Genomic DNA, 9839 nt, shown 5'->3' on the forward strand with positions numbered 1-9839 from the left:
CTGAGGACATGATCTCAGCAGACAATGGGAGAGCTGCAGCAGGAAGAGGTGAGTGTGCTTTGTGGCACTTTTCCAGCCCTCAGAGAAAAGCAGCAACCAAACTTTGTGCACAATAGAGGGTGGAGAAGTTTTCTCAGACACCAACGTTTAATGCCCTAGCTTTGTCTGTTTTTCCTGAGATATGATTACATCACTTAGCAACCAATCCTTTAACCGTCAGTGGGAGTCTGTCCTCTGGGATTTGAAGAAAAACGTCACTGTAATGAGATGGCACTCCACAGTTTAATGGCAGCAGCCTCTGAGTTTGTTTTCTCTCCAGCAGCAGTTCAGCTTGTAATAATGGAGTCAGAACTTTTAATTGTCATCCAGCATTTCCAAGGGCCCTGTTTTATTGTTTACCTCCTTCTAAGAAAAGCAGTGAGGAGGCAAGCAATTAATTTACAAGCCATCAATGTGACATTACATATTTCCATTATGTATCCATTAGAATGCCTATAAAAAAAAAAGTACTTTGTGTCCTTAATGATAATGAGATATTGTGGTGGCAACATCAGCAGCAGAAGAAACACCAAGGCTCCTTGACCTTCTCTCAGACTCACTGATAGATACCTTAATTAAGTGCTGCATAAAAACTGCTGACCACTAGTTATCCCATCGCACATGACATATTTCATAGTAAATTTCACTTGTGTAACTAACCACATATATGCAGTCTTGCTCCAATCTTATGTCATGCTGGAATAAGGTGAAGTGTTTTACAAGGAGCCAGGATTAGATCAGGTTGTAAACCACTACAAAGGTGTTGTCTCTTTTCATAAGTAATTGCTGCTCAGAAATTGCAGATAAATTTGTGCTACTAATGTGGAATTGTGGAATTGGTTCTTCCTGAGTCCTGAGACATCAGGCACTGATTTGGTGGCTGATAAAAAATAATAAGTTTCCTGCCAGTACATCACAGAGTCTCAGATGAGATGAACGGAGCTTGAGTAAAAGTGCTCACATTATCTAAATCACCTATCTTTGCCATAGGGGGGATAGCAATTAAACAGACACAGCAACCAGCTTCATGTCCCAACCCACCAGTCTCAGTCCCAGAGACACCAAACTGCAGGCAAACATGTTTACGTTGAAATCCTTGGTCCCTTCTCACCTTTGAGGCCTCTCTGTCTGTCATTCTGTCTGTCTGTGCCCACAGGGAACGACAGATGAGACAGCAGACAGCCAGCCTGATTCACAATTCCCTCGCTGCATGTTTGTATGGATGCTCCGATGATGACTCTTTTACTTCTCAGTAAATCACCTCATCCTAAAAGCAAGGTTTGTCGGAAAAAGGGGGGCGTTTGTCTTTCACGATTTCCTCCTGCATCTTTGAGAGGAAGTTACACCAAACAATGTGAAATGGAATTGTATTTATGCTTTCTGCCATATTCAACTGAAGTTTATTTTGGCAACAAGTATCTCCAGGGTTTACATAATTCTTTAAATTCAATAGAAAGGGTGTAAATGTCTGAAACGTAATAAGGCCACCTTTTTACTGTTTTCTCTCAGTCTTTTCTCTACACCATAATAAATGTAACAAATCCCCTCCTCAATTCTTTATGTTTTGAATAGGTGCACGGTTTAGGCAAACACGAACCAGCCTGACCTTTTATTGGAACATGCAACGCCTCGTCTCAGACTACAATAGGATTGTGACCCAGTTCCACACACAAAGTAGAGCCTGGCAGTCTTTGTTGGTTAAATCAATACAACCAGACAATGAATCAAGACACTGAGGTGTTGAGGGATGGATAAGACAAGACAACGCAGGAATAACAGACACGCAAAATGAACCTGTGCTACCCGTACTGTTTTTCTGTTCTCACATCCTTAAAGTAACCTTAGGTGCATATAATTCAGTGTTCTTTTAGAGATAACACACACAGTTAAGAGGGTTATGGCAGTCCATGTACATATTGTGCACTGAAAGTACCAGACTGTTTCTAATCACTGTGATCATTCCACATTGAAATTATCTTGGCAGTATAGGTGTAATTTAATCAACCAATTAGCCCACTGTGACGTCTGTTGGATAATCAATAACTTGCTTAAATGTAATTTGAAGGGCATGGAAGCTGATAACAGAGGTTTAACTCTCCATGGAGATTTCATTCAAGAGAAAATCAAATTGAGAAGTAGAAATCATCACTGTGCATACAACAAATAACACAACTTTCACATCCATGCTAACAGTGTTTAAGAGATCAAACCTTCTCTTTCAGTTCTTTGTATCCCACAGAGATGATGCTGAGTCAGCACTACTGTGTGCATTCACAGCCCCGAAATTTGTTCCAAGTTCAAGAGCAGATGATTTGTGCTAGTAGTAAGCATTTGTGAATTTGTGTATTGCGCACATGGCGCTTGTACTCCCACCACATTCCCCATGCTCCTGTCAGCTTCCCCTAAACCACACCACCGAGCTAAAAAAGCGGCAGGACACAGAGTCAGCAGAAGCTTCATTCACGTACGGAAAGTTGCATAATGTACGGAGACGGGACGGAGTTACTCATAGAAGCTTCAAAGTAAACATGTTTGAATGAGGCCACTGAGGACATTGTGCTTTTATACATGTGTTTGCATATGTTTGAACTATCTTCCATCATGTCCGGTCGAGGAAACAGCCAATGAGCTCAGCGAGGACAGGATGCAAATATGTACTTCCACCAGTGTACATGCATGTGTGTGTCTGTGCAAGCTTATGTGCACATTATATTGTCTCTCATTAAGATGGCAAATTATGCCCTTTTCTATAATGGGAGCAGAGTGTTCTTCTCTTTCTGCCTTCTTATTCAACAAGCCAAATTGATTTAAAACCATCTTGCCAACAACAAGGTCAGATGGTTGAGACTTTTGGCTCTAACCCTCCGCTGACTTAATAGTAAGGCAGATTAAAGCCATTGACATAAACATCACAGACCAATGTAACTGAGTAGTTCTGAACGTTGAATTCAACTGTAGTGAGGAGATGGGAAGAAAGGAAGACCAAAAAAAACTCTTTCTTTGGTTGACTTCTAGTTGTTCCTTTGATGACTTTTGTTGTTTCTCCGCCAAATTTCAGAGGGCACTGTGTTGTTTGAATGCCGGCTGTAGCTGCTCTACGAAATGTGATTCTGCAAAAGTGAAAGGCAACACTGTCCATGGCAGCATTGCCCTCATGGCTGACCAGGGGCTGTAAATGGAGGGCTGCATGTAGCCAACAGGAGCAGACATATCATGTCTGCAAATGACACTCTGCCTTGTTCTCACTATGCTGTCTGGTTGGCAAGAAGTCTATATTGTCTCTTCTGTGGTATGTGCTTATCAGTGTCTCCTTTAACATGTCCATGTTTTTTTTTGTGTATACCCAAGTGTATGAGGGCATTCATGTGTGTTTTACACATGCATATAGTAGTCGGTGCAGGTCCCTGTATCACCCTCAGTGCTCAGTGCTTGCCTTTGTGCAAGTGTTGGTACTGCATATATGCTTCCGTGTGCCTGAAAGTTGACCCTGGAGATATGGCCTGCTGGTTGCTAAATATATTTCCAACTTGTCCAGCAGCCTGAAATAGTCATCACGTTTGGACAGATGAGTTGTTTGGCTAGAAACATAGACCTCTTTTACGGCCGGTAACAACCAGAGTCAGACCTGAAACTCATCTATAACCTTTTATCCCAAGTATCCATCGAGGTGGGTTTAATGCTGTTTGATATACTTGTCCATAAGACAGATCGTTGCAAGCTTTGTGTGTGTGTAATGGTATGCAGTGATGCAGACCATGAGCCTGATAAAGTATTTGAGAGTCTGCAGCTCTCTGTGGCAAGAAGTAAAGTCTTTCTCACTGATCCTTCCCTCCGTCTCCGTCTCTCTCTGGTGTGCATCATCCCATCAAGCAGGCTGAGGCCAGTTCTTGCTTATCACCCATGAGTCGCTTTTGCTGTGACAGCTTGTGAGAAAGAAAGGTGCCGCCATGTCATCTTCTGTGGAACATGACTGCTTATTGTGACCATTCACTGCCATGACCATCATCGTTATCAATATCAGCAGAAGCAGCAGCATCATGATGATCATCATCACCAAATGTGGTAAGGGAGGCGACCTTTCCAGTGTACAGACAAAGATTGCAGACAATGCGCTTGATACCAGCCACCAAAATTACAATGTTGAAATTTTTAATTTGATCTCAGCTCAGACTGTTTACATCAGTTGAAGGTAAATCAGGATAAATTGCCTTGCCACCCAAATAAGTAAATGTTGTTTGCCTGGAGTCAAAGAGCAATTTCTGACCTAAAGCGGACACTATAAATACTACAATCTAAATACAATAAGAGGACAGCTAGCAGATATCACTTACAGCATTTCTATTATCATCTACAGGCACGCCTAAAAGATATCAGATTCCTGGAGAAGGACAACAACTAAGCAAATGAGGAAGGAAACTGGGAGAAAGTGGCTGGAGTGAAGAGATACAGAGAGAAATTAGAGGGTGACCTCAGTGGAGAGACATATGACCTTTACAAACCAGAGGAAATGACACATCAGAGAGACAGAGTCATCATGTCACACTGGTTCTTCTGTGTATGTTCAGCCAGACTCAGCTGGTTTGATCCGGCAGCAGCATGGCGTGAGGCGGAGTAACCGACCCAGTCAGGCTCTGACCGCACACAAGAACAATATCAGTTATTGTTGTGTGTCAGAGATGAAATGTCAGATGCTAAGCAGTCCAGGCAGGACCTGAGGGTTCGTGGGGGAGAAGCTGGCTGACCAAGTCAAACAATGGAGTTACTGTGATGATGGGGAAAAGGCTTGATCCGAACAGAAATTCGTTATTTATTTTTTTATCAAGTTCTAAATTATTTTTCTCTTCCCTTCAGCTTCATGCTGAGTCCAAGATTTGTATTCAAGAACTGAGCTCACAGTGTTTTTAAAAATGAGGTTAAAGAGCAAAAAATTTGAATGTGTCCTCAAATTGTTTTTTCGCACATCCATCCCTCTCAGATAAATCTCTCATTTCAGTGTTGCGCTGTTGATTGGCACAAACATCTTTACCAAGAAGCTGAGTTAATGTGATCTTTTTATATGCTGCATGCTTCATAGGTCATAATGTTTGTCCACCTGTTGTTTATATTGGCAGACATGAGAACAAGAGGGAACCTCATGCAAAGTGTGATCCCAGTAGCATAAGAGTTAATTGTGTGTGCGCGCTTATGTATTTTAGCCAACAACAATAATGAACCTGAAATGGGTTTTTATTAAGTTAAATTCTTTATTGGAGTCAGCAGATAAATTATATGTCATTAACTGTATAATACAAGGCTATTCAAAACTTCAACTGACTTTGCAGTGTTGTGTCAGGGCAAACAGCCTTGAAAGGAGCCTCAAGATTACTGCATGCCACTTACCTTTCAAAAATGTAGACAGTTAACCTTTTTTCTCATGCAGCTCTTTCAAAGTCTCATACTGAGCTGCATTGACCAGGTTACACTCACAGAATGTGTTCAGCGCTATTGTAGTGGATTACTTCTTGCAGTGTCAGACTGTTGAAAAAGTTGGACAACTTCATATTGAACGCAAAAACGACTCTCCTCATTAATGATCCATATGACATATTCTCTTCATCCAGTTTGCTTTGAACAGAAGCGGAAACTAAGGAGAGGTTGAGCACATGGCAGGCAGAAAGTGAAGTGTTCAGAGGATGATTGGACTTATGTGTCACACATTCCTCTCTGTCTGCTGCTCAGCTCACAGTGACGATAAACGAAGCTCTTTGCAGCAGTCACTGCTGCAGCTCCCCTCATTTGGAGGGAAAAGAGATCAGCTGCCAAAAACTGACTCAGTTAGATGAAATGAGAGAGACCTTTTAGTCTTTTCTTTTTCTTTTTTTTTTTTTACTGGGCAGCCGCTTCAAATGATTAAAATGAGTCACAGAACTGATGCAGACTAGACCAGGCTGCCCTTGAACTAGAGTATCTCTTGTTTATGTGTCTCTAATGAATAATAGTATAATAGTGAAAAAAAGCAAAACAAGCATATTCTTTTTGGAGATTTAACATCTGATTTTTACCATGTGAAAGGAAAATGTGTGTGTGTGTGTGTGTGTGTGTGTGTGTGTGTGTGTGTGTGTGTGTGTGTGTGTGTGTGTGTGTGTGTGTGTGTGTGTGTGTGTGTGTGTGTGTGGTGTGTGTGTGTGTGGGTGTGGGTGTGTGGGCGTGTGGGCGCAATCATTTGTTGAGGAGGAAGCAGCGTGGGTGGATCTAGTAAGGCTGTGGTTTGTCCCACTTTTCTTATTGGCTGATCTCTATCAGCTGAAGCAGTAAGCCACTCCCCAGGACAAGACCCTCATGGCTCAGTGGTGATTCTTGGTTCAGAGCCGAGGAGAAAGAAACCGAGCAGGGTTTACAATGAAGAAAGAGAGAGAGAGAGGGTAGTATAAAAGTGGAAGAGTTTGTGACTGAGAAACTGAATAGACAGGGCACCCCACAATATCTCCATATTGCTGGATAAAAAAAAGAAGAAAAAGAAATAGGAATTTCGATTATGATAAATCAAAGAGTAAAGCCTTTCTCAAACCAAATACCACCTCCCTTCTCAACTCTGTGTCTCCACTGCTCAACAACATTTGCCAAAACTCACAATTCTGGCTGTGGGCTTCAAATTTCCTCACATCATCTCAAATGATAATTCGTTTCAGAGTGAACCTGACTTATTATTATTTACCTGAAACATCTTTTGGAGGAACTGCTTTCAAAAAAGTTTAATAATTATAACTTGTCAAAGGTCATTTATCTGTTATGTAATACTGGTCTGTTCCTAGTTTTTACAGAGCCATCTGAAATCCCATCGACATTTCAGCAGCTCTCACTTTGTTGTGATTAATATATTTTGTGGCTTTCCTCAAATTTTCATTTGCACACAAGTAAAAGTGTGGCTGAGGGAAACTTTGGACTCACAACTCACTCTTTAGGTGTTGCATGTGTGTGCTTAGACTTGAGTGTTTGTACATGTTGCTTGTTTAGTCACTTGGTCATGCCTATCCATTGTCCTGGATTCAACTTTATAGACACCAGCTGGGGCGACAGAAAATGTTGTTTACATGTCAGGTCTAAGGAGCAAATACAAGCTTGGGGAAATGCCAACCAGGTCCAGTCCGGTTCAGACCAGACAGGCAGAAACTTCTGGAACATGAGCTGCAGTCCTGGGATATCTGACAACAAATTTAAGGACAGGAAATTTAAGTCTTTAAATCAGTATGACTTAGCTAAACATAGCATCTTGATCCCTGCAAATGACGTCTTCCTGCAGGCCTTTTATGGGATAGTTCACTTTTTCCATTTTAAACCTTTTCTCTATAATAAGGCAGCAAACAGGAGAATTTCAAGATATTTATCTAATTGTAGAGCAGCAAACATCTTCATTAATCTCACTGCAATTTAGGCTTTTGTCATATATAGACTACTCAACTGCAAGTGCGTCCTATTTTAAGAAAGGCCTAAGAGAAGTTTTTATGACTTCTCCTCACCATAAAGATGGGTTAAGTCTTGACGGGGCAACGGTGGATCTGATGGCTACTCATGAGTATAGATTCAAAAATAGCAGTGCAAAATTCTGCCTCAGGCCCATCAACATCCTTGGGCAACATAGACATAGACATACAGAGGTGTTATACAGAGATGTTACATATTTTATGATTTTGAAATGCCAAGCTGATATACTTTTATAAGAAAGGAGATAAAAAATATATATAATCGACTGTTTTATTTTACTGCAGCTCTGCTGTTGATATACTCTGAACCTTTCTGCAAGCACCACAACTAACACACAAACAACCCCTTTTAGGCTTGTAAACATCTGTAGTTTCCCCTGGGAAGTTGTATTGTACAACTCGCCCCATTTTGACTGTGTGGATAAGGCCACCATGCTATTTTGGAAGTCATTGAGCTATCACACCTCGTGGGTGTTAAACAGAAGGATCTAGGTTGGAGAAGAAAGGCCACGTGATGTACGGAGTGTACCATGTGCACAACACCACTGATGGCCTAGAATCCATGAAGGCTGCATGCAAAGAGCGAATTGTTGTTCCACAAAACAGGTGTCTCTTGTTTGGGAACGAGTCCTGTTCATTGTAAACAATGGAATGCAAAGTATTGAGGAGATATTGAAGTAAAAGAGAAGTAAAGTCATGCAGCATACTGTATATTGTAGAAGAAAAGGATAGAGAGAAGGTGGGTGCAAAGAAAAACTGAGAATTGACAACAATGAGGAGAAAATTGCACCAAAAACTGACATTAATCAGGCTATTTTTAAACAGAAGGTCATCTTCATGATAAGCTTTTTGCTGTGCATGCGTAATTGTAGAGAACAACGTATAATTTGTCGGGAAAGAAAGTGCATCCAGCTGGGAGGAGAGTGGCGGGAGTTGGAGAAGCAGAGAAGTGGCGGAGGAGAAACAAGTGCAGGGACAGAGGTGCTGGGATGGGCAGACAGAGGGTGAGAGAGTTTAAAGAGATTGGGTGAAGGATGGCGGGACGAGGTGACAGATTGGATGTTTTAAGGCAGAGGGGTGAAATAACAGCAAGGAGTGACTGGAAGGCTTGGCCGTGCTGCCCAGCAGACAGCCCGCCCTCTGTAGGCCCCACTGCACCTGTTGTTTTTCAGGAGCGAGACACACAGAGAGGGGGGATTGAGGAGAGGGGTGTCTTTGCTCCCTGTGACTCAGGAGAATCTGAGCAGGCACAGAGTGGGAGGGTTGAAGCAGGGACTTTGCAAAAGAGCCGAGGGGGGAGGGTGTGTGTGTGTGTGGGGGGGGGGGGGCTATGGGCTATGGGTTATGCTATGAGTCAGCTGTGCTAAAAAAGGACGCTGAGCAAAGTCCAATGGGGACCGGCAGGATAAAATAAGACAAGTGGTGAAACAGCACTCCTCAGCCTGGCCTCTCATCCCCTTGAAACAGAATATAAGGTGACCAAGGACTCTGGGGAGGGAGCTGCATAAAAAAATGCATCACGTTTCACCTTGCATAATCATACTTGACGTGCGGTTAGAAATATGTTTTATGCCACAAATAGCCTCAATACATCGAAAGGTGTATTAGAACAACTAACTCACCAGAGATGTATATTTACATGAGGTGTTGACATTCATTTGTCTTGTGCTTCTATGGTCTCAGACACAGCTTCCTTTTTCACTAAATGCCCCAATGAAGGAGATTGCAGATATTAGGTTATAAATGCAGACACATAGTCAAATGACCTCCAAAGAAATCAACTGCCACATTTTTGCGGTTTATATGACACCACTTCAGTGTCCTTTTTGGGGTTTTTCCCCTCACTGCGCTGAGCCAAGTCCATGGTAACATAACAGGAGCAGTAGAGTATCGCTAGTGAAGATCCCTTCCAGTTCTCAGAATAGAGCAGAGCACCCAGCCTTGCTTACTGTGGTCAGGAAATGCAGTAATTTGAGTTGCATGGTATACCGCTGCACTTTATGTTGTGCAGTACATTTTGAACATAGAAGCGTGACGGTAATATCAGGCTGACTTTATTTTTCTCCTTGGGTCCATGTCATTCAGAGTGGCTCAAAGTCATCAGTCTTTCTGACATGGTTATGATAAGAAATAACATCTCTAGTGGTGTTGCCATAGCAGCTTTGGCTTCTGCAAACCTTTTTAAACACATCTGTTGATGACATGAGACTTAAAATGGAAACTGAAAAGGGGTGAAAGAGAATAATGCGCATGCACAAAATGCTGCAGATGACATATGCTGGGGGGAAAAAGAAGGAGGTGCGAGAGAGAAAGAGCGAGGAAGGAACTTGTCCAAGTGCA

Source organism: Brachyistius frenatus, unplaced genomic scaffold, assembly GCF_029030835.1.
Source record: "Brachyistius frenatus isolate BFR_SWC_R1_liver_20210118 unplaced genomic scaffold, ASM2903083v1 Contig_31, whole genome shotgun sequence".
Classification (NCBI taxonomy): domain Eukaryota; kingdom Metazoa; phylum Chordata; class Actinopteri; family Embiotocidae; genus Brachyistius; species Brachyistius frenatus.